The 22,248-nt window shown below is 40.8% G+C and overlaps 1 protein-coding gene and 1 long non-coding RNA gene across 3 annotated transcripts in view; one reads left to right on the top strand and one right to left on the bottom strand.

The window, feature by feature from the left end:
* Positions 1–290: 290 nt before the first annotated feature.
* Positions 291–21,874, bottom strand: LOC139167625 (uncharacterized). 2 transcript variants are annotated; one of them, XR_011559161.1, is made up of 3 exons: positions 21,788–21,874; positions 2,381–2,527; positions 291–857 (listed from the first exon to the last, which is right to left on the bottom strand). It is a non-coding gene; the product is annotated as an uncharacterized lncRNA (long non-coding RNA). The 2 variants fall into 2 exon arrangements; XR_011559160.1 differs by having other exon boundaries at positions 21,556–21,804.
* PCDH15 (protocadherin related 15) overlaps positions 21,572–22,248 on the top strand; it is a 1,574,801-nt gene continuing 1,574,124 nt past the window's right edge. Inside the window, exon 1 of the mRNA XM_070752283.1 lies at positions 21,572–22,177. The gene's annotated coding sequence lies outside the window, so the exon portion shown is untranslated. The remainder of the gene's footprint in view (positions 22,178–22,248) is intronic.

The raw sequence follows: 22,248 nt of genomic DNA, 5'->3' as shown, positions 1-22,248 counted from the left end.
AGGTGGAGGTGATATACTAGTATGGGCTGGTATTATTGAAGATGAACTAGTTAGACCTTTTTGGATTGAATATGGACTCAAAATCAACTCCAAAACCTGGAAATTTTTAGAAGCCACATTCTTCAAGTAATAGTGCAGGAAAAAGTCTGCATCTTTTAAGACCATGGTTTTTATGCAGGACAATGCTCCATCGCATGCATCGAAGTACTCCACTGCATGGCTAGCCAGTAAAGGCCTTAAAGATGAAAGAATAATGATATGGCCCCTGAAATAAACAGAGCTAGGCATTCGGAATCTTCATAGTTTATTGTTGAGCTACAGGAGTAACATTGTCTCACCAGCGGTTACAACGTAATTGGCGAACAAAAGCAAACAGCTCTGGGCTATCGTTCTTATACCCCCTTGGCTTCCCGCCCAAAGTAACTGCCAGTAATTCAAATCTCCCGCTCAGCAAACAACCAATCAGTATCCAGTATTTAAATCCCAAACTATTTACAAATTGGTCATTGCATATTCAACACCCCTCCCCTCTTAGTTCAGTAAAGGTTAATCAGTAAGCCATGTGACAAAATCATCCAATCGATTGGGTCTGCGCACCTCCTGTTCTGACCTGCACAGATTAGTCGAGTCCTGGAGATCGGGGGAAGAGGAGGTTGGTTCATCAGCGACTTTGCTGACCGTTCCTGGCCTGCTCGGTGGGATGGACCCATGTGTTGAGTCCGCAGACATGCCGCCGGCCTCCTCGGGAGCCACTCCTGCAATGCTGGAAAATCCCTGGTGGTTTGGTAAGTACAAGTCTATATCTATGTTTCCTGCTTCGTGGTGTACTTGTTGGTTTGTCCATCTGTTGGTACTCCCTGTGGGGAGTGAAATGGTACAGTTTTGATTAAGGTCCACAGTTTGTTGTTGTGGGAGGGTTGCCGGTTCCAGGCACCTCCTTAAATGATCAATGTGCCGCTTCCACGTGCGACCATTCTCCAAAAGAACAGAATATGTTTTTGGAGCAGTTTGTTGTACAATAGACCCCTTAAGCCAGTTTAACCCTCCGTCAAAATTTTTGGCAAACACAGTCTGACCAACATACACAGTTCTCTCAGGGGATACATGTACATTTCTATTATTTTCACAGTATGATGGGTGCAATCTATCCAGGGGGGATCTTAGTTTCCTCCCCATTAGCAGTTCATCTGGGCTTTTGTTAGTTACTGAATTTGGGGTGATGTGCTGTGTGAGGAGAAATTGATCAAGGCACTCTTTTATTTCACCTGGGCTTGATCTCCTTTATGCCTCTTTGGCAACTCTAACGTATCTTTCTGCCATCCCATTGGCCCAGGGGGAATAAGGGGAAATGAATGCATGTCTAATGCCCAACTGGTCTAAGAAAAGTTCCATTTGTCTGGAGGTAAATTGTGGCCCATTATCTGATACCACTACATCTGGGCACCCGTGGGTTGCAAACAATCGACGCATGGCTTTGATGGTGGCACATGTTGTAGTATTTCCCATTGCTATTATCTGTACCCATTTAGAATAGGCATCAACTACTATAAAAAAGGAATGAGACTCTATTACTATTTCCCATTCTACTGGGGAGGTTTTAGGGGAGTTTGGTCTGGATTCTTGGCAGGGGTCACATGTGGCTACCCATTTTTCAATGTCTGAACCTAGGCCTGGCCACCACAAATATCCTCTGCCTAGGCTCTTCATATGTATTATTCCAGGGTGGTCCCTATGCAGCATCTCTAAAACTCTGTTCCTCAAGATGGAGGGAATTACAACTCTGTCTCCCCATAATATACATCCCCTCAAATATGATAACTCTTGTTGTTTGTTTTTAAAATCCCTGGTGGCTGCATCTGAAATTTTGCCAGGCCACCCTCTTAAAATATAATTTGCAACTCTCTGTAATATTGGGTCTTTCCTGGTATTTTCAGCAACTTCTTTGGCCATGGTTACTGGGTTTTCATCCAGTTCAACTAATAATATATCTATGGCTTGGGGAATTGGGCACCGGCTCAGGCCGTCCGCGTGGTGGATTTCTTTCCCCTCTTTATGTTTAAGCATATAATTGCAGCCTGCTAAGAAAATGGTCCATCTAATTAACCTGGGTGACATAAAAGGAGGAGTGGGTTTATTTTCTGCTAGTAGCCCTAACAATGGTTTATGGTCAGTTACCAATTCAAAGGAGCGTCTAAAAATGTAGTTGTGAAATTTCTTCAGCCCAGCCACGAGGGCCAGAGCTTCTTTAATTGGCTGTAATTTCTTTCTGCTCCTGAAAGTGTTCTAGAAAAATATGCTATCAGGGCCTCTGTGCCATTTGGCAAGATATGAGCTAGCACAGCTCCCACCCCATACTGAGAAGCATCACAGGTTAACTTACTGGTAACATTGTGCTGTATTGAACCACTACACTCTTTGACGATAGAAATTCTTTTACTTGGATAACGGCTAGGCATTCTGCTTTCCCCCAAGTCCATGGTGTTCCTTTCTGGAGTAGTCTGTGGAATGGTTCAGCTACTGTGGCCTTCTGTTTCAAAAAAACAGAGTAAAAGTTTAGGAGTCCTAAAAATGCTTGGAGCTCAGTTTTATTCTGGGGCTCAGGGGCTTCCTGTATTGCCTTTATTTTATCTTGTGTGGGGTGTATTCCCTCACTATCAATGCAATAACCCAAGAACTCCACACTATCAGTTCCCTATACGCACTTGTCTGCCTTGATTTTAAGGCCTTTCTGTTGTAATCTTGTTAATACCTCCCTTATTCTCTGATTTAATTGATTTTGGTTCTCCCTGAGATTAATATGTCATCAAAATATGGTATGGTCCCTTTAAGGCCAAAGAGTAATCTCTCCATCAGGCTCTGAAATATACCTGGGGCTACGCTAATCCCAAATTGTAATCTTGTGCACTTGAATGCACCCCTGTGAGTCACTATTGTTTTTCGTCCACTGGCAGTTGCTGATATGCCTGCACTAAATCCAGCTTACTCTCCCTTCCCCCAATGAATGGAGCAACTGTTGTACCACGGGGATTGGATAGGAATGGTGTTGTAATGCCTTATTTAAGGTTGATTTATAGTCAGCACATACTCTCAAGGATCCATCAGGCTTTAAGGGTGTGACTATTGGGGTTTCCCAAGGGGCATGGTCAACAGGCACTAAAATGCCTTGGGCAATCAATTTATCAATCTGTTGGTCTAATTTAGGCAATAGGGGTAAGACTCACTGGGGGTATTTTGGGATCCAATGAAAAGGAAATAGGTGGTCCCTTATACGATCCTAATATGGGGTTAAAAACTTCAGGAAATTCTCGAACGAAGTCTGCATACGCAATTTCTGATATCTTGTTAAGCCCAGTTACTTGTATACCCAAAGGTGTCATCCATTGTAATCCCAAAAGCATGTGAAACCACTATTACATTGTACATTGTACATTTTTAAAAGAAACAGGCACTATAGCTTTACCCAGTATTGGAATACCCCCCCCCCCCCGAAAGTCTCGTATTAAAGCAGTTACAGGCTCCAAATGAGCCTTTTGTATAGCCGGCATATATAGCTTGAGTTTTTCCCATGGCATAATTGAATATTTAGATCCCATGTCTAATTCCATTTGGCACGGGTGATTGCTAATGTGCACCGGGACAATTATTTTAATAGAGCCGCGCATTGTGGAGCTATTAATTGTGTAATCAGAGTTACCTTGGATAGAAACATAGAAACACAGAAGTCTGATGGCAGAAAAAGACCTCCTGGTCCATCTAGTCTGCCCTTATACTATTTTCTGTATTTTATCTTAGGATGGATATGTGTTTATCCCAGGCATGTTTAAATTCAGTTACTGTGGATTTATCTACCACGTCTGCTGGAAGTTTGTTCCAAGGATCTACTACTCTTTCAGTAAAATAATATTTTCTTATGTTGCTTTTGATCTTTCCCCCAACTAACTTCAGATTGTGTCCCCTTGTTCTTGTGTTCACTTTCCTATTAAAAACACTTCCCTCCTGGACCTTATTTAACCCTTTAATATATTTAAATGTTTCGATCATGTCCCCCCTTTTCCTTCTGTCCTCCAGACTATACAGATTGAGTTCATTAAGTCTTTCTTGATACGTTTTATGCTTAAGACCTTCCACCATTCTTGTAGCCCGTCTTTGGACCCGTTCAATTTTGTCAATATCTTTTTGTAGGTGAGGTCTCCAGAACTGAACACAGTATTCCAAATGTGGTCTCACCAGCATTCTATATAGCGGGATCATAATCTCCCTCTTCCTGCTTGTTATACCTCTAGCTATGCAGCCAAGCATCCTACTTGCTTTCCCTACCGCCTGACTGCACTGTTCACCCATTTTGAGACTGTCAGAAATCACTACCCCTAAATCCTTTTCTTCTGAAGTATTTGCTAACACAGAACTGCCAATACAATAATCAGATTGAGGATTCCTTTTCCCCAAGTGCATTATTTTACATTTGGAAACATTAAACTGCAGTTTCCATTGCTTTGACCATTTATCTAGTAAAGCTAAATCATTTACCATATTACAGACACCTCCAGGAATATCAACCCTATTGCACACTTTAGAGTCATCGGCAAATAGGCAAACCTTCCCTACCAAACCTTCCCCTATGTCACTCACAAACATATTAAAAAGAATAGGACCCAGAACAGACCCTTGTGGCACGCCGCTTGTAACCTGACTCTGCTCAGAATACTCGCCGTTAACAACAACTCTCTGATGTCTACGCTTCAGCCAGCTGCAAATCCATTGAACTATCCAGGGATTAAGTCCAATCTTCACTAATTTATCTATCACCTCTTTATGTGGAACCGTATCAAAGGCTTTGCTGAAGTCCAGGTAGGCAATATCCACGGCACCACCTTCATCCAACACCTTTGTGACATAGTCAAAGAAATCAATGAGATTAGTCTGACATGATTTGCCTTCAGTAAAGCCATGCTGATTTGGGTCCAATAAGTTATTGTTTTTTAGGTGCTGATTTATCCTCTTTTTGAGTAGAGTCTCCATCATTTTAACTACCACTGATGTCAAGCTAACTGACCTGTAGTTACCAGATTCTTCTCTACTGCCCTTCTTGTGGATAGGAACTTCTCCTGTTAACAAGGATTGGTTAAACAAATCAGTCAGGGGGGTAGCAATGACAGATCTGAGTTCTTTAAGAACTCTGGGGTAGATGCCATCTGGACCCATTGCCTTATTTATCTTTAATCGTTCAATTTCTTCTAAGACATCGGCTTCTAAGATTTCTGGAGCTGAATCCGTACAGCTGGAAGCAATGCTATATCCCTCTATAGTATTATTTTGTAAGGTGTCTTTTGAGAAAACTGAACAGAAGTAGCTATTGAAATGGTCAGCGATCTCCTTATTCCCATTAATGCATGTATTATTCCCGGTACTAAGCTTCGTGATGCCGCAGTTTTTCTTCTTCTTATCACTAATATATCTGAAGAAGGTTTTATCCCCCTTCTTTACAGATTTGGCAATTTCTTCCTCTTTTGAGGCTTTAGCAGCATATATTATCTGTTTTGCCTCCTTCTGTCTCATTTTAATGGGATGTAATCCCAGTTTGTGCTCCCGGTGTTTCTGGAGTAGTTCTTTGCTGCAAAACACGGAGGGTGATTTTCTCTTGTTTGCCAGATAGCGCCTTGTTGGTGGGGGGGAATTGCTGAGTCAGGGGGAAATCGTCAGTAAAGACGGCTCTGCACGTTTCAGCGATGTGACCCCGGCGGTCGCAGCGGCGGCAAATAGACTCCCTTGAAGGGGCACTTCAGACATGGATGGTTATCTCTGCATCCAGGACAGGGGAAGAACTGTTGAAGTGGTCTTTGTGGTCTGCTTTGGGTAGATTTAAGTTGGAGGCAGGAATCTTCTGTGTCGAGCAGTTGCGTCGGTACTTCTTCGGTACTTCTTTGGAGGCTGGTGGGCTCTCAATTTTGCACACAGTTACTACTTTGTTGTTCCGCTTTAATTCAGTGGCTGCTGCTTCTGAGACCTCCGCGGTTTGGGTGGTCTTAATCACTAGTTGTCAGGATGGCTCAACTTCTGCAAGCAGTTTATTTCAGATTGCTATGTTCTTCATTCCAAAGATTAGAGTGTCTCTGAGCCTTGCTTCTGGGTTATCGAATTTGCACTTCGATAATACAGTTTACAAACGGGTTGCATATCTGTTTATAGATTCTCCCTCGGCTTGTGCCATTCGGGAGAATTGATGCCTGTAGACGATGGCTGGTTTAGTAGGCTTAAAGTGATCAGTGAGTTTGGACGATAAGATGTCCCAAGGTACCGAGTTCGCAGTCAAGATTTTTTGAGCCAAGTTGTAGAGCTGCGATCCACAATAATTTAGAAAGATGGCTCTCTTCCGTCCGCTGTCGGCATTCTTCATACCTGCTGCTTCTAAGAACACGTCGAATTTTCCCATATATTCGTCCCATGTAGCCTTCTTGGGATCGAAAAGTTCGGGTGGTCTTGCTACAGCCTGGTTTTCCATGGTGAGGGAGAATGTAGGTAAGACCTCCTTCATTGCCAATGAAATAAACAGAGCTAGGCATTTGGAATCTTCATAGTTTATCGTTGAGCTACAGGAGTAACATAATCTCACCAGCAATTACAACGTAATTGGTGAACAAAAGCAAATGGCTCTGGGCTATTGTTCTTATACCCCCTTGGTTTCCCGCCCAAAGTAACTGCCAGTAATTCAAATCTCCCACTCAGCAAACAACCAATCAGTATCCAGTATTTAAATCCCAAACTATTTACCTATTGGTCATTGCATATTCAATAGCCCCCTTCCTCAGCTAACCTAAATTCTATTGAGAACTTGTGGCTGTGGTTGCTGCTGCACAAAAAATTGATTGTAGACAGATCATGAACTGACAGACTCCATAAATGGAAGACGTATGACTGTTACTGAAAGGAAGGATGGCTATATACTGATATTTTTTTTGAACTGTCAGAATTTTGAATTTTGTAAATTCTGAGTTGTTTGTTTATCATTCTCACTTTAACAGATGAAAATAAATGAGATGAGAAAATTTTTATTTTTCATTTAGTTGCATAATAATTCTGCACAATAATACTTGCCCAATAATTGTGCACACAAAGAAATATTTCTCCTACAAAAACCATAACCTCACTTTTACTTTCTTAAATATTCAGGTTTGAGGTTTATTAACATTTTGGATTGGCCAAGAGGACTGTAGTTGTCCAAAATACAGCTTGTCTAATAATTGTACACACAGTGTATTAAGGCATTTGTTGGGTGGTTCCACAGATACAGAAATATATGTACTGTATATAAGAACAAAAATATTGTATGATGTACTGTATATTTAGTACTTTTACTTTTTGTAAAAGTATATCTTAACACAAGTCATTAAAAAAAAATAGAATAAACTTATGTATGTTGATTTGCCATTTATTTTATTGCTTCTTTTATTAACTTTAATAATTTTGTATTTTCGTACTACATTTTAAGCAACTTGCATTTTGTTGCAAATGATTCTAGGACATCTCATAAAAGAAAATTACTAATTAGACCTGTAGAAACCAAGTCATTGTCTTTTCAGTAATAATAAATGTCTATTTTAGCCTTAGAATCAAATTTAGAGCTTTACCACATTGGAACCTTCAAATTGCTAGACTTTCATATATAATCTGGGTGGATATGAAATTGGCTTAACACAGTCCTTTCCAGATTTTATAATTTTCCTCTGCTTTGTCTGCAAGAACAGTCTAGGGCAGAGGTCTTCAAACTTGGCAACCTTAAGACTTGTTGACTTCAATTTCTAGAATTCTCTACCCAGCATTAAATTTGCCAAGTTTGGGGACCCCTGGTCTAGGGTTTTATGCAAACCAGACTTCCCTTCATCCCATCTTTTGCCCTTGGTGTCAGTTAAAAAGAAAAGAAAGGAATACAGCTTTAAATGCAGTATCACGACTATTTAACCCCCAAGAAATGGTCAAAGAAGTATAAGGGAATATCAAATAAATACTGAAAATTTAATCATTGTGAAAGTATTATCTTTAGTGGGCATGTAAGAACTACCAAGAAGTATTGAGTTGAGATACATTGTTTGATTCAAAAATGGATGTAAAATGAAAACTAGAAAGGTTTTTTTCCAAGTATCATGGATAAGCAGATTGAAAGAAAACATGGGATTTTGTTTATATATGTGATAATGGTGCCAAGACTTTTACATATCCAGAAGGGAAGATACACTAATTTCCATAACTGAAGAATGGATTGTGAAATTAATGAACTGGCAAGGATGGCAAAGCTGAGACTACTTTGATGAAATAACAAACGCCTATGTAGCTTCATTTCCATTTGAAGATCACATTTGGACTTCTTGCAAGAGAAATATAAAAATGAAGTTTTGATTTAAGTTTTGATGGTTAGATTTTCTGTGATTAAAATGGCAGCCTTGTTATTTTTATCAGGTTAAATGAAATCAGACAGGATTAGCATTGTCCCTTTTATCAATGAAATAATAACAAAAACAAAACAAAAAGTTGTTAAGATATTCATGAACCAGGAGAGCCAATGGTAACAAGGTCAACCAATGAATAGGCATAGCAACTGAGTCAGCCAATAGGCGCTAACCACTTCTGAGTCTGTGCAGAGAATAAAAACTGAGAAGCTTAAGGCTGGACGTGGCTCAATTTCCATTCTGCAGTCTCTGTGCTTATCTGCTCTGCTGAAATGGAACTAACTCTCCTGCTTGTGTTTACCTGTAACTGATTGAATAATTTTACTTGTGGTATTATAAATATGTGTGTGTGTATATATATATGTATGCATGTATGTATGTATATGTATATCTATGTATGTATGTAGGGATAGATAGATAGATAGATAGATAGATAGATAGATAGATAGATAGATAGATAGATAAGATGATAGATAGATGTAGATGTAGATCTTGGCATATTCGGGTTTCTTCCCGGGTAAGTTCAGTGAAGAAACCTGAATATGTCAAGATCTACATACCTATACACGTGAAAATCTGCAAAAACATTTATTTATTTATTTATTCATTTATTTATTTATTAGATTTGTATGCCGCCCTTCTCCATAGACTCGTAGACATACATACATGTACATGTACATGTACATATACATACACACACACACACATATATAATGTTATTGAATCCAGCTGAATCAGTTATCTGGTTGTGGAACAAATTTTAATAAAAGGCACTCCTATTGTTTTGCCGTCTATTCAGTTCACTTACAAAATAAAACTGCTCCATTGGAAACTTTTAAAAAAAGAAGTTAAACTGAACTGCACTGCAGCAATAGAAAAGGGGAAATGGAGATTGCCTTCTTGGTGGGCTAAACATGGTTAGAAGGTGATTTCATGCCTTTCGGATCAGTGGCCCGTACCTGTGCCAGGTCAATCTGGTGATGCAAATCATTGCTTGAAGGTTTCATGGGCAACTGGACATAGAGATATCTAGTTGTATTAGTCCAGTGATTGTTGAAGTTTCAGGTCTTGGATTTGTTCCTGCAACTGGAAAGGTGTCTTTATTTTTTTAGATCTGATTTTTGCTATGTACAACTTCTTTTTCATCTTAACTTCCTCTTTTATCATTTTACGGTATTGAGGGAGACACAAAGTTCTGGTTATTGCACTTTTGGCAGTTTCAACCATTGTTATTTGATGTTGTTACTCTTTTGTGTTCTTTGGTCTTCTCTTTTTTTTGTGAATGCCTTGCATAGTGTAGAATCCCAAGACATTTTCTCCAGGTGAGCAAACCATTAAAACTTGCTGTCTTTGTATGTTATTTAACATTGATTCTATTCCAGTTCTTTCTCTTATGATCTCATTTTTTTATTTTATGCCTTCTGGTCATTCTGGCAACTTTCCTCAAACATCTCATTTCCGCCGTGATTAACGTTCGCTTATTCAGTACTTTATCGCAAATATCCATATTTGGCACAGGTAACAGGATAGGAATGAATATGCTTTGTATGAGATGCTTCTTTGTGCTGATCAATACTGCCTTGTGTTGTAGGAGTGGGACTAGCTTTTCAGAGTCCAGCACCAATGTTGTGAGAGGTGGCAATAAGACAAAATAAGGGATTGATAGGATTGAGTAAGATATGGTGTGGTCTTGTGCCACAGGACCTCTATGGCATGAAGAGCATTGTGGGTCACCCTGAAACACCCATGCTAAAGAGGTTCTAGTGAAGTTGTGACAAGCAATGATATTGCTGCAGAAATTTCAAGGATTTACTATGTGCAAGTAGAAATAGATAATAGATAGATAGATAGATAGATAGATAGACAGACAGACAGACAGACAGACAGACAGACAATAGACAGACAGACAGACAGATAGGCAAATAGATCAGCAGGCAGGCAGGCAGGCACAACATGGAACAAAAATAATATCTGGTAGAGGAAGATTAAGTAAATTTGGTAGCCATGATATAATTTGCAGAGTAATATTCCAGTTGATTAATGAACTACTTTCATCTACTAGTTTTTATTTTGGTCATTTGATAAACCATCTTTGGATGTGTTCTTGGAAATAAATCGTAATTGTAATGCAATCAAAGAATACCATCAAAAGCAATAGATTACCCTAGGTGAAACTTCAACTCTAATTTGCAAAGCTTTTTCACAGTATTGTTAAAAATATGCTCAATGGAAATAGATCAACAAGTGACATGAAGTTGTTAGAGATAATGGGAAGCTGCTGATAGAAATAAACAAACAAATGAAAGTGAATCAGGAGCATCAAAAGAATAGGAGACCTTTAGAGAAAATAAATCTAATCAACAGAGATGGTGAAAGATTTTTCTCCCCCCTCCCTTTCTCTGTTGCTCTCAGAGGGGAAACACAGTGATCAATCACACTGATGTGTGAAAGCTGACTTTAAGTGACTCTAAGAATATATTTAAGAAGGAGAACTAATATTTGTAAGCAGTTGTACTGGGAAGGAATTTTAATAACATGATTTCAAAACTGGCCTTTATGCTTGGCATACACTCAGCAATTCTTTCTTCAGCAATGCCAACTTTGGATTAAGTTTGTAAGTAAAGGTAAAGGTAACGTTTTCCCCTCTCCAGTCATGTCTGTCTCTATGGGTTGGTACTCACCTCAATTTCTGAGAGATGGCATTGTCCAAAGACATGTATAACATAGCAATGGCACTTAGACTTTTACACAGCTTCAAAGTACTTTACAGCTTCATTCTTAGAATGAAACCTAGAACCCTCAGTCCACTGTGGGTTTTTTTGGGGGGGGAGGGCAGCATTTTAACCACTACACCAAATTGTCTGTCTATGGTGAATTTATTCATTTGTTTGTTTGCTTGCTTGCTTGATTTATATGCTGCCCCACTCCGAGGACTTGGGGCAGCTCACAACATATAAAAGGAAATAATGAAATACAAAGGTTAAATCCAATTAATTAAAATTAATCTAAAATCCCCAATTGTTAAAAAATCAATCATACTCATTCAGACACCAATCACACATAACATTCGTCAGCTAGGGGGTTAGGATTTAATAGCCCCAAGTCTGGTGGCATAGATGAGTCTTAAGACTCTTGCGGAAGGTGAGGAGGGTGGGGCAGTATGAATCTCTGGGGGGAAACTGATTCCCACAGAGAAGGCTCTTTCCCTGGGTCCTGCCAAGTGACATTGCCTAGTTGATAAGGCCAGGAGAAGGCCGACCCGCAAGTAATCTGGCCCAATGCCATGTAGGGCTTTATAGGTCATTACCAACACTTTGAAAACCAATCGGCAACCGGAAATCAACTGGAAACCAATCGGCAATCCATGCAGACTGCAATATATAACAATATAATATTCATTTGCTAAATTTATTTATTTGTAAAATTTGCTGTTGGTCTCTCTGTGGAGCTTACTCTAAGCAGTTTACAACAATAAAAATGAAGAGATGAAGAGAAATGTAAAGATAACATTAACAAAATAATGGAACAATGGAGTAAACAACGAAAAAGAAAACTGAGAATAAAAGATGGGCAGGTAGGGAAACAGAGAACAAGGGGATAGGTGGGATTGGCTAATTTATCTAACACTTTGTTCTCAAACCTCTTTACAATCCAATACACAGTAAATGGACTGCAAATGGAGTACAATACAAGGCAATTAAACATAAAACAATCAGTATAAAGTGATACATACAGACTAGAATACATATAACAGGAACAAACAAAAATCAGCAAAGGAGCTCAATATACATAAAAAAAACCCAATCCATAATCTTTAGTTTCAGAAGGTGCTTAATGTCAGGCTTCTTGGAAGTAGTCTAAAACCAATATATATTTTTTTCCAAACAAGATCTTCAGAGTTCCTTTTAGCAAGATCAGTTGAGATGAAAGGGACAGGGTTACAAAATTTTTAGCAACTGGATTATTTCCAATTTAGAATCATGATATCCTCTTCTAAATTGTGATTGATACATTCTGAGTTTCTTCTTTAAAGTCATTCTGTGATCTGACAACAAAATAGATTTCTCCAGAGATAGCAAGAGGTTTGCAGTTGGCTGCTTATATAACCTTTATTACTCTGGCTCTTAGAGATTACATTTAGGTATCTTTAGAAATGTACTTTTATGTAGGTTTTTTTTTAAAGGAGGTTGACAAAGTAGATTGACTTTTTCTCCCCCTCAAAAGTACTGTATTCTTTATCAAAACATAAAGAACTGTTGTGAAATTGTGTTACTACTCAGAATTATTTATTTCAGATGAACCTGCACTCTAGTAATGGCTCATACAATGTATGAGTTGTCTCAATTCAGCACACCATATCAATGATTTGTAAATTAAAATAAGGAGCATGGTGGCTTATAAAGTTAGAACACTGGGCTGATGATCAGCAGGCCAGTGTTTGAGATCCAGTTGCTGCAGTGGGATGAGGTAAGCTCCCATCGCACACTACAATCCTAACAACCTACCAATTTGAAATGGGTGACTGCAAGTAGCAATAACACTTAGATCTATATACTGCTTCACAGCCCTCTCTAAGCAGTGTATTGCCCTAGCTCCTCATTTTATCCACCTTGGAAGGATGGATGGCTGACTGAGTCAACATTGAGCCAGGTGAAATTCAGTCTTCCAAACTGTTGGCAGCTGGTGATCAGCAGAAATATCCTGCAGTACTGCATTCTAACCACTGCACCACTGCGGCTCTTATCTCCAAAGCTATTACTTCTGTGGCAGGTAAATGCTGTTACCTTCTCACTGAAATGGTATCTATTTATCTACTCACATCTGCATGCTATTGAACTACTAGATGGGGAGGATTAATCCACACAATTTTCGCCACAAGTCTATTTCTAATACTGTAGTGCCTTAATAGAAAGTTTCAATTTAATTAATATTTTTATTAAGCACGACATTTGTCGTCAGTATAGCAGCAGCTTATAATGTTGAATAAAATTGTGATTATATGATCAGGCTTAAAAGAAATCAGTTGCAGCATAGCATGTTATATGAATTAGGCCCATGGATTTATTTTTTAAAGGCCATGTGTTCTTTTATAGGAGTTATTCTTATCACAGCTGGATAATGCCAGAGGAAAAAGATGGAGAATTTGCTAGAAAGATTAGAGCCTGAGGAAAAAAAATACTATAGTAGGCATGGCATAAAGGCAAATGAATTTAGACTGAAATTCACCTTTCTTGCTAAATCAGTATCCTTGCTAATGTGTAGTGTGTGTGTGTGTGTGTGCCTTAAAGTTCATCTTGATTCGTAGAAACTGTTTAGGCAAGTCTCTGTAGTTTTCTTGGCAAGATTTCAGAAATGGTTTGCCATTGTCCTCTTCCCAGAGCTGAGAGAAAGTGACTGACCCAAGGTTTAGGATTTGTGCAGAACTAGAGCTTCTGGTTTCCCAGTTTCTAAGCTGGTGTCGTAGTAATATTTGGTATTTGGTTTTGATTGGAAAAAATGACACACAGAAAGAAATATTTTGATAGAATATGCTAAACCATACTAAGATTTGTCTCAAGTTCTTTAAAAACCTTGAATCATAGGTGATCGTAGGAAAGTCAGTAAATGAAGGTTCAGCTTTGCTACATGGGTTATCTATATTGGACTAATTGAATGGTGGATTATTACCAGTTTAGACCAGTTTGCACGAACATGTGGTGGAAATTTGGCCTCATTTGCCGAACTGGTAGTGATGGCCAGCTTGCCATGCCCCCAAACCTTTTCCCTAGTCGCCGCTGCTTGAAAGCGGCTGGCAAATAACCCTCTGGGCATGCGCAAAGACTTCTGTGCATGTGCACCTGGATATGACATGCACACTTTTGAACTGGTAAGGAAGTAAGAAAAACCCACCCCTGGACTAATGGCTAAATGTTAAGATTATTATTATTATTATTTATTTGATTTGTATGCCACCCCTCATCAGACTTGGGGCGGCTCACAGCAATGATAAAAACAACATACAGTAACAAATCTAATATTAATGTTTAAAATAACAATTTTACATTAAAAAGCCTAAAAAACCCAATATATAAAAAAGCACACACACAAACATATCATACATACAGCTACATAGGAAAGGGGGGGATGTCGCAGTTCCCCCATGCCTGATGGCAGAGGTGGGTTTTAAGAAGTTTATGAAAGGCAAGGAGGGTGGGGGCAGTCCTGATCCCTGGGGGGAGCTGGTTCCAGAGGGTCGGGGCCACCACAGAGAAAGCTCTTACCCTGGGTCTTGCCAGACGACATTGTTTAGTCGACGGGACCCGAAGAAGGCCAACAAGATGAGTGACTAAAGTGCAAAATCAAGGAAGCAAGATTCACATGGACTTAAATGAGTTTTAATGCCACAAATTAGGGATTAGAGTGCTGAATTCTGGGAACTGAGATAAGAACTCTCAAGCCTTCTCTTACTGCTGAGTTCATTAAGGTGGGACCTTTCTGGAATGTTTTAATTTCTTTTTTTTCAGGCTGGTTATATGACAGGTTAAAAAAATATGTTTTTCGGATAAGCTGGTAATTAACTCTTCTAACTGCTAATACTTATCCCTAGGGACACCCCTTCCTCCTCCTCCCCCTTTTCTTCTTCTTATGCCATACCCATCATCGGATCTTGGCAATCATGTTGGTGATCCTATTTCTATGAATAGCCGTACAAACAAGTGCTGTTGAGTTTGTCCAAACCATTCCCATAGATTTTGAAGCCATGATGTTGTTCTTCTGCCTGGACCTTGTTTGCCTTCAAACTTTCCTTGGAAGATTAAGTGAAGTATGCCGTATTTTTTGGTGGGGGCGGTGTTGCATCGCATGTCCCTCTTTCTTACAGCTTTAAAATAGAAAAATCAGATCTGGCCTATAAAATCTGGCCTCTTATTGGGACTATAACCAAGAAGTTGCTTTTTCTCTATCTCTTTGCTGCAGTCTAGTGGTTGTCTGGATTTGTGCTGTCCAGTTCTGGTAATAAATGGCTATTATTGTTCCAAAGAGAGATAGTCCATATAATGCCCCTGGTCTTGGTCTTTTCTTCATTTCTACTTCATCATAGACAAATTGAGAAAAATTTATAAGAAAGGAGGGGGAAAGAACGATACACCATTTAAGCTACTGTTTAAACTACTGTTTGGTTACAAAACCCAAATCAGAAACAGAAAGCCAGCCAAATATTGCAAAGATGATGGGGATATTAAGCAGAGGACCAGCAAAATAGAATCACAAATAGTTTTTCTGATAACCTATGGTAAAGAACTATGAGTAAGCATTAGGGTAAATTCTTTGTCTCACAGATATGCCCAGAATTAGTCCAGAGAGCAAGAGGTCTGTCTCACAGATATGCCCAGAATTAGTCCAGAGAGCAAGAGGTCTGTTTGACCAGTTCACCATCTTTTTCATCATTATCATCATCATCATCATCATCATTATTAATTAGATTTGTATGCTGCCCTTCTCCGAAAACTCGGAGACGTTTAATAGGAATGGAACATTTCTGCATTACAAATTTCCTTCCAGAATTGTTTAAAAATGAAACTTATAATTTATTTGCATGAGCTGATCAAATCAGGAGTAGGCATTGTTATGTATTGTCAGGTGCTTCAATCAGAATTTAAGAAAAATAAAACCAAGTCAATGTTAACTTCAAAAGTGAATTTATCAAAAATCAGAACTGGAAGTGAAGCAAAGACTGAGGAAAAAGGCGCGATACCAGCGTATATCAAAATCCCCATTTGGAGAATAGCCAATCCCTAGTGTCCATAACCGTCAGGTGGATGCATCTTCAAAACCATGTCACACTGATGGAATGGAACTTCTAACAGTCTTCTTCTGGTCACCTGCTTTCCAGGAAAACTAAAGCTATCCCACTCCGTATTAAGAAAACAAAACTTAACAGGGCCTCCTGCACCCTCCTGCACTCTTCCCCCCCAATTATCCAGAACCCGCCCCCCATTATCCATGGCAACCGAAGCGTAGTAGGAATGTAGAACCATAGTGAAGTTGACATTTATCTACTTGGTTTTGTAAGTGGAAGCAATTTTTCCCATAGGAATCAATGTAAAAAAAAAATGCATGCAAACCCATTAAGAAAGAAATAAAAACTCGGAATTTGGGTGGGAGGAGGAGGAGGAAGAAGAGGAGAAGGAAAATCACTGCCGAAGGAAGAAGGTGAGGTAAGGGGAATCAAAAAAGATCAAAAACTTTAAGGCTTTAAAAAAAAGAGGGATTCTGAGGTGGCGAGGAGCACACGCTTCCCATATACCAGGTGCGAGGCTGCCTCCCTTACACTGTGCCAGAGAGAGAAACCCAGGTGAGCGAGAGGGGAGGAATCTTCCGCTCCTTTGACTGAAAGGTAGCTGCTGTTGCTGGTACCTGCTTCCTCTTCCTTCACATGCTGAAGGGCTCCCCTCTCCTCTCACTGGCTAGCTTTGTAGCCGGCGCCTTTCCTTCACTGTCGTGATTCCTTGGTTCAGCTGAAGCTGAGTTGATCCGTCTGGGGCAAAGCACCCCCTTTTGCCTTTCTGTGCCCAGACGCTCTGGGATGCAACCTCGTGCCAGGTGTATGGGAGGCAACGTGAGGGAGTCACCACAGCGAAGTGGTTTATTCCCTCTCCAAGCACCCAGAGAAAGGAAAATGCTCTGTTCGCTCTGGACTTAATGTTCCCTCTATTTTTTTTTCCGTGTGGGCAGAAAAGTATAATGTCTGAGCGGCACATTTTCATGCTTGGGTGTGGATCAGTTAGAAACAAAAGGGAGTCACGTGACCTCAGGATACACAGCAACAGTCATAAATATGAAATGGCAGCAAAGTTTTGATCCTGCGATCATCGGGTTGCTGCAAAGGTCCTAAGTGTGAAAAGGGTGCATGTCACTTTTTTCAGGGCTGTTGCAACTTTGAACGGTCAGTAAATGAACCATTGTAAGTTGAGGACTACATCCTTCTCCCCTGGATGTTTTCTGTGGAGCTTCAAAATGGACTCCTGATCTCCTGATCTGCTTCTAAAAAAGTGCACTGGTCAGACAGATAATCCTCGACTTCTGTTCTGACCCCAATGGAGGCCAACATTTCTATCTCCTGAGTAAGACAGTTATTAAGTGAGTTCTGCCTCACTTTACCACCTTTCTTGCCACAGTTGTTAAGTGAATTCCTGCAGTTGCTTGTTTGAAGATTCCAAAATATGTTCAAATAACCCTGGGACATTCCCACCATCATAACTACGTTGTAAAGTCTCCAAAATTTGATCCAATAACCCCTTTATTTTTCTAACGAAGTCCTTCCTTCCTAGAAGGAATAAAAAGAATAAAATGGAAAAGGGGATTAAAAGAGAATGCAAAAAAAATAAAAAATAAAAGGGTTTGGTTCAAAGTTCAGCTCAGATTAAAGAAATTGGAGTTTGAAAAGGGTTGACTAAGCTTGGAGTATTGTTTTGTTTGCTCTTTTTTTAACTTTAATTATTTTTTCTATTTAGATATATGAATGTAGGAATTACTGATCTGTTTTAATAAAGTTAGAAGTATTGATTATAATAAGATATGTAGTAGGTGATACTGATTTGGATTAATGCATAAATGGAATTGAATTTAGAATTGTTGGGGAGATTAATATTAATGATTTTTAATTGATTGAAAATAGATAATAGAATTTTTCCCTTTTTTTCTTTTCTCAAATTGACTGAAATTTAAGATTAATAATTAAGCAAAGAAATGTAGGTAAGTATTAACTGGCTAAATGTTAGATGGGCTGAAATAATCTTTAAATTTAGGATTAGGTAAATGTACTATTTAGAGGGGAGAAAGTCTGAAATTCGTATATGTTTATGTTTTGTTTTTAATTTTCTTTTGTTAACATCTGATTGGCTATACAAGTTTTTCTTGGTTTACAGAAAAATGTATAAAGAAAGAAGGAAGCACTCTGGCATAATGGTTAATAAGTTAGAAATATAATTGTACTTTTTGAAGGAACATTAAAGAGGGAATTTAATTAAAAGAAAAGTATGCATTTGGATGACAACATTAGAAAAGAAAACTTTTGCAACTTTTTTGATGATTGATATTAGTTACTACCAAAATACCGCATTTTGTTCATGGAAAATTAGATGGTACACTGTATTGTTTGAATGTATGTTGAGAGAAAATTTTTTAAAAAATTACACCATCCCCAAAAAGTCCTTCCTTCCTCCATCCATCCATTCATTTCACTCTTCCTTACTTCCTTCTTCTCTCCATTTCTCCTTCCTTCCTTCCTTTCCACTTCTCTCTTCCCTCTCCCTCTCTCTTGCTTTCTTTCTCTCTCTCTCTCGTTTTCTCTCTCTCTCTCACTCTTTCTTTTGCTTTCTCTCTCTCTTTCTCCCTCTTTCTCTCTCCCCCCTCTCTTTTTCTCACTTTCTTTCCCTCTCTCTTTCTATCTCGCTCTGTCTGTTGCTCTCCCTCTCTCTTTCTGTCTCTCTCTTGTTCTCTCTTTCTCTCTCTTGTTTCTTTCTCTCTCTCTCTTTCTTTTTCTCTCTTTCTTTCTTTCTCTCTCTTGCTATCTCTCTCTCTTTCCCCCTCTTGCTCTCTTTCTCACTTTCTCTCTCACTCTCTCTTTCCTTCTATCTCACTCTCATTCTCTCTTTCTCTCTCTTCCTTTCTTCTCTTCATAGGCTGGCAAGGGTTTTTCTTGTTTTGAAAGTCGCGCGTGTGCATGCGCGCCCACTACCCATCCCCCTGCCAGCCCATGGGGGGGGGCAGGGAGGCCCATCAGTTCTCTACTTATCATCACAACTGCCAAAGCTTTTGCCCTAAACAAAATAGTTAAGTGAATTTTGCCCCATTTTATGACTTTTCTTACCGGAGTTGTTATTTGAATCCCTGCAATTAAGTTAGTAACATAATTGTTAAGTGAAATCTGCCTTCCCCATTAACTTTGCTTCCAGAAGGTCACAAAAGGTGATCATATGACCCTGGGACACTGCAACTGTCATAAATATGAGCCGGTTGCTGAACTTTGATCATGTTACCATGGGGACACCATTTTTCAGTTATAATTCTGAACAGTCACTAAACAAATGGTTGTAATACAAGGATTACCTTGGTTTCTAGTCCAATTTAGCTACAGGAAAATCAAAATCATATTGATAGTTCACACAACTTCCAGTCAAGAAACATCCAGCTATTCAAAGAGTTCTAAAATGTTAGGAGGCTCTGGGCCATGTCAATCTCAGGGCAGATGTTACAACAGAAAAAAACATGTCTCCCCAGTCTTGTCAGATGATATTTGTTAACAGACAAAATCTGAAGCACACAGATCCTGTTGGGTCTAGTGAAAATGGGCAAAGATAACTGGAGGGGCATCCCTGGAATAACTTGATTCCATGCCATGAAGGGCTTTATAGGTGACAAGCAGCACATTTAATTCACTGGAAGTGCAGCTCATGGAGCAGTGGAAAAAGATAGGTGTACTGTGATACCCCATGACAAAAAAAGTGTTTTGTGACTGGCCTTGTCTATCTAGTAAATAGGCAATTAATCCCGAGGAAGTTGTTGATATCACAGTCTCCAAAGATTAGTTCTTCATGGGTTGAAGAACTAATTTGACTCATTTTGAAAGCCTCTTTCAACTTCTCCAAATTAGCATTTAGCACTAACACTAGCACTTATATGTTGCTTCATAGCTTTTACAGCCCTCTCTAAGAAGTTTACAGAATCAGGACAATTGCTCCAATGTTTTACAGAAGGATGTAAGGCTGAGTCAACCTTGAGCCAGTCTGCATCTATGAAGCAGGCACAAATAAATCCAAAGATAATAGAAAAGTTGTGGAAGGAAATCCAGGAGTCCAATACGCTCAGATTTTTTTTAAAAAATCATTTGGGGTCAAAGAGGCCTGGAAAGTACGCTTTCAACATATCGATCCATCTAGGCAGATTTGCATACGATGGCATTTTCAAAGTGGAAAATTAGATTCAACTCCTGGGCATGACAAAAGTCCTATTTATTTCAAATGACATCTCTCCAAACATGGAGCAAACCCCAGGAGCCAATCAGAATCTCCTACGGGAAGCACCCGGTCGGGTTCCTGCAGGCAAACCCCGCAGGTTAAAAAAAATGTCGCCCGGACTTGATTTTTTCGGCATTTTGATATCTCAAATTTCTCTATTTTGCCCACCGTATATATATGTTTTTTTTGGGGGGACGACGACGACGACGACGAACGAAGCCATAACAATTGGTATTCCGCGTGAAGGACATTATTCTCTAGAGCGCCGCTCTGTTTCTCAACCAAGGGGCGGGCGCCCCCTATCGGGCAAAGCCGGGCCGCCGCTGTTCGCGTCAACTTACTCCGTGAACTTGGCGTTAAGCCAGTTATAATTTTCTCTCAGCGGCCTTAAGGCAGGCAGGCCGGCAGGCACCCTTCAGAGAGGAAAAAAAAAGGCCCGCCAGCCGTTCCGTTGGCCCGAGCCGGGATAAAAACTACCTACAAAGGAGCCTAAAGTCTCGCCCCAACAACGTCTGGAGGGTCTCGAAAGGACGCAGCCCACTTGCCACATCCAAGACTGCGAGTGTGAGACGGAGGTTTCCGAGGAGAAGGCATCCCCTCCCGAACCTGGGCGCATCCTTCCGCGCTCTCGCACAGGCGGGGAAGGGGATATTACTTTCTACGCCGGACCGGTCCGTAGGCAGAGAATTAGGAGGGTGGGGACGGCTCTTTTCGCCGACGTCCCGAGGCTGAATTCGGGGCTGAGGGAAGCTGCGGGACGTGTTTTTCCCCCCTCGGCAAAGCGCGAAGGCGTCTGAGGAGAGAGAGAACGGCGCGTCCGAGGAGCTTTCCTTAGCCGCCAAGGCACCTCGCAGCGCTTCAGTCTCCCAGCCCGGCCATCCCTCTCATGCGCTGCGCAGCCTGAATCGTGGGGCATCCCTTTTCTTTTGCCGGGCTTCTGCGCCAGAGAGAGAAACACAGGCGGGCGAGAGGGGGGAACCTCCTGCTCCTTTGACCGAAAGGCGGCTGCTGCTGCTGCAACCTGCTGCCTCTTCCTCGCGCTCTCCTCACCGCCTCGGCATTATTCTTGCCGGCTGCGGCGGCTTCCCCTCCCCCATTTCCCATCCTGAAGGGCTCACCGCTTGCTTCTTGGCCGGCGCTTTTCCTTCGCTGTGGCGACTCCTCGTTTGGGCTGAAGCCGAGTTGATCCGGCCGGGACGAAGCGCCCCCTTTTGCCTTTCCGCGCCCAGACGCTCCTGGAGGCAGGCTCGCGCCGGGTGTGAGGCGCGTGCTCTTCCTCGCCTCCTCAGGGTCCCTCTTTTTTTTTTAAGCCTTAAAGTTTTGATTTTTAAAAAATTCCCCTCACCTCACCTTCTTCCTCCGGCAGCAACTCTCCTCCTCCTCTTCTTCTTCCTCCTCATCCACCTCTTCTCCTCCCCCTTCTCAGACAGACCCACATTTCTAGGCAGCCAATACCGGGCTGGGCATCGGAGAGGGCTGATTCGGCGGCGGCACTCCCCCCTCCGTCTTTTTTCGCCCTCTCCTCGGACTTCTTCTCGGGGTGGCTGCGGGAGCTCAGAGCCGGGAAGCTTACGAACCGAAACGGGGATGGTGAAGATAAAGGGCGCCAGAGACGGCGTTTGAGGCTCTCCTGGGAGGCGAAGCCGCCTGTGGAAAACGGAGGACCTCGGCCGCTTGGCGGGAGAACCAGCCGCGGCAGCTTGGGGCGACGGTTCTGTGGAGGCGGCTGAATTTGGAGAGGTAAGCCACCCCCTCCTTCCTCCTCCGCCGTTTCTCTTTCAGGTGGAGAGCGCGGTGCCTCGCTCGGCTTT

This window comes from Erythrolamprus reginae, chromosome 5 (assembly GCF_031021105.1).
Source record: "Erythrolamprus reginae isolate rEryReg1 chromosome 5, rEryReg1.hap1, whole genome shotgun sequence".
Classification (NCBI taxonomy): Eukaryota; Metazoa; Chordata; class Lepidosauria; order Squamata; family Dipsadidae; genus Erythrolamprus; species Erythrolamprus reginae.
The sequence above is the reverse complement of the archived record's forward strand: the minus strand, read 5'-3'. Positions and strand labels throughout refer to the sequence as shown.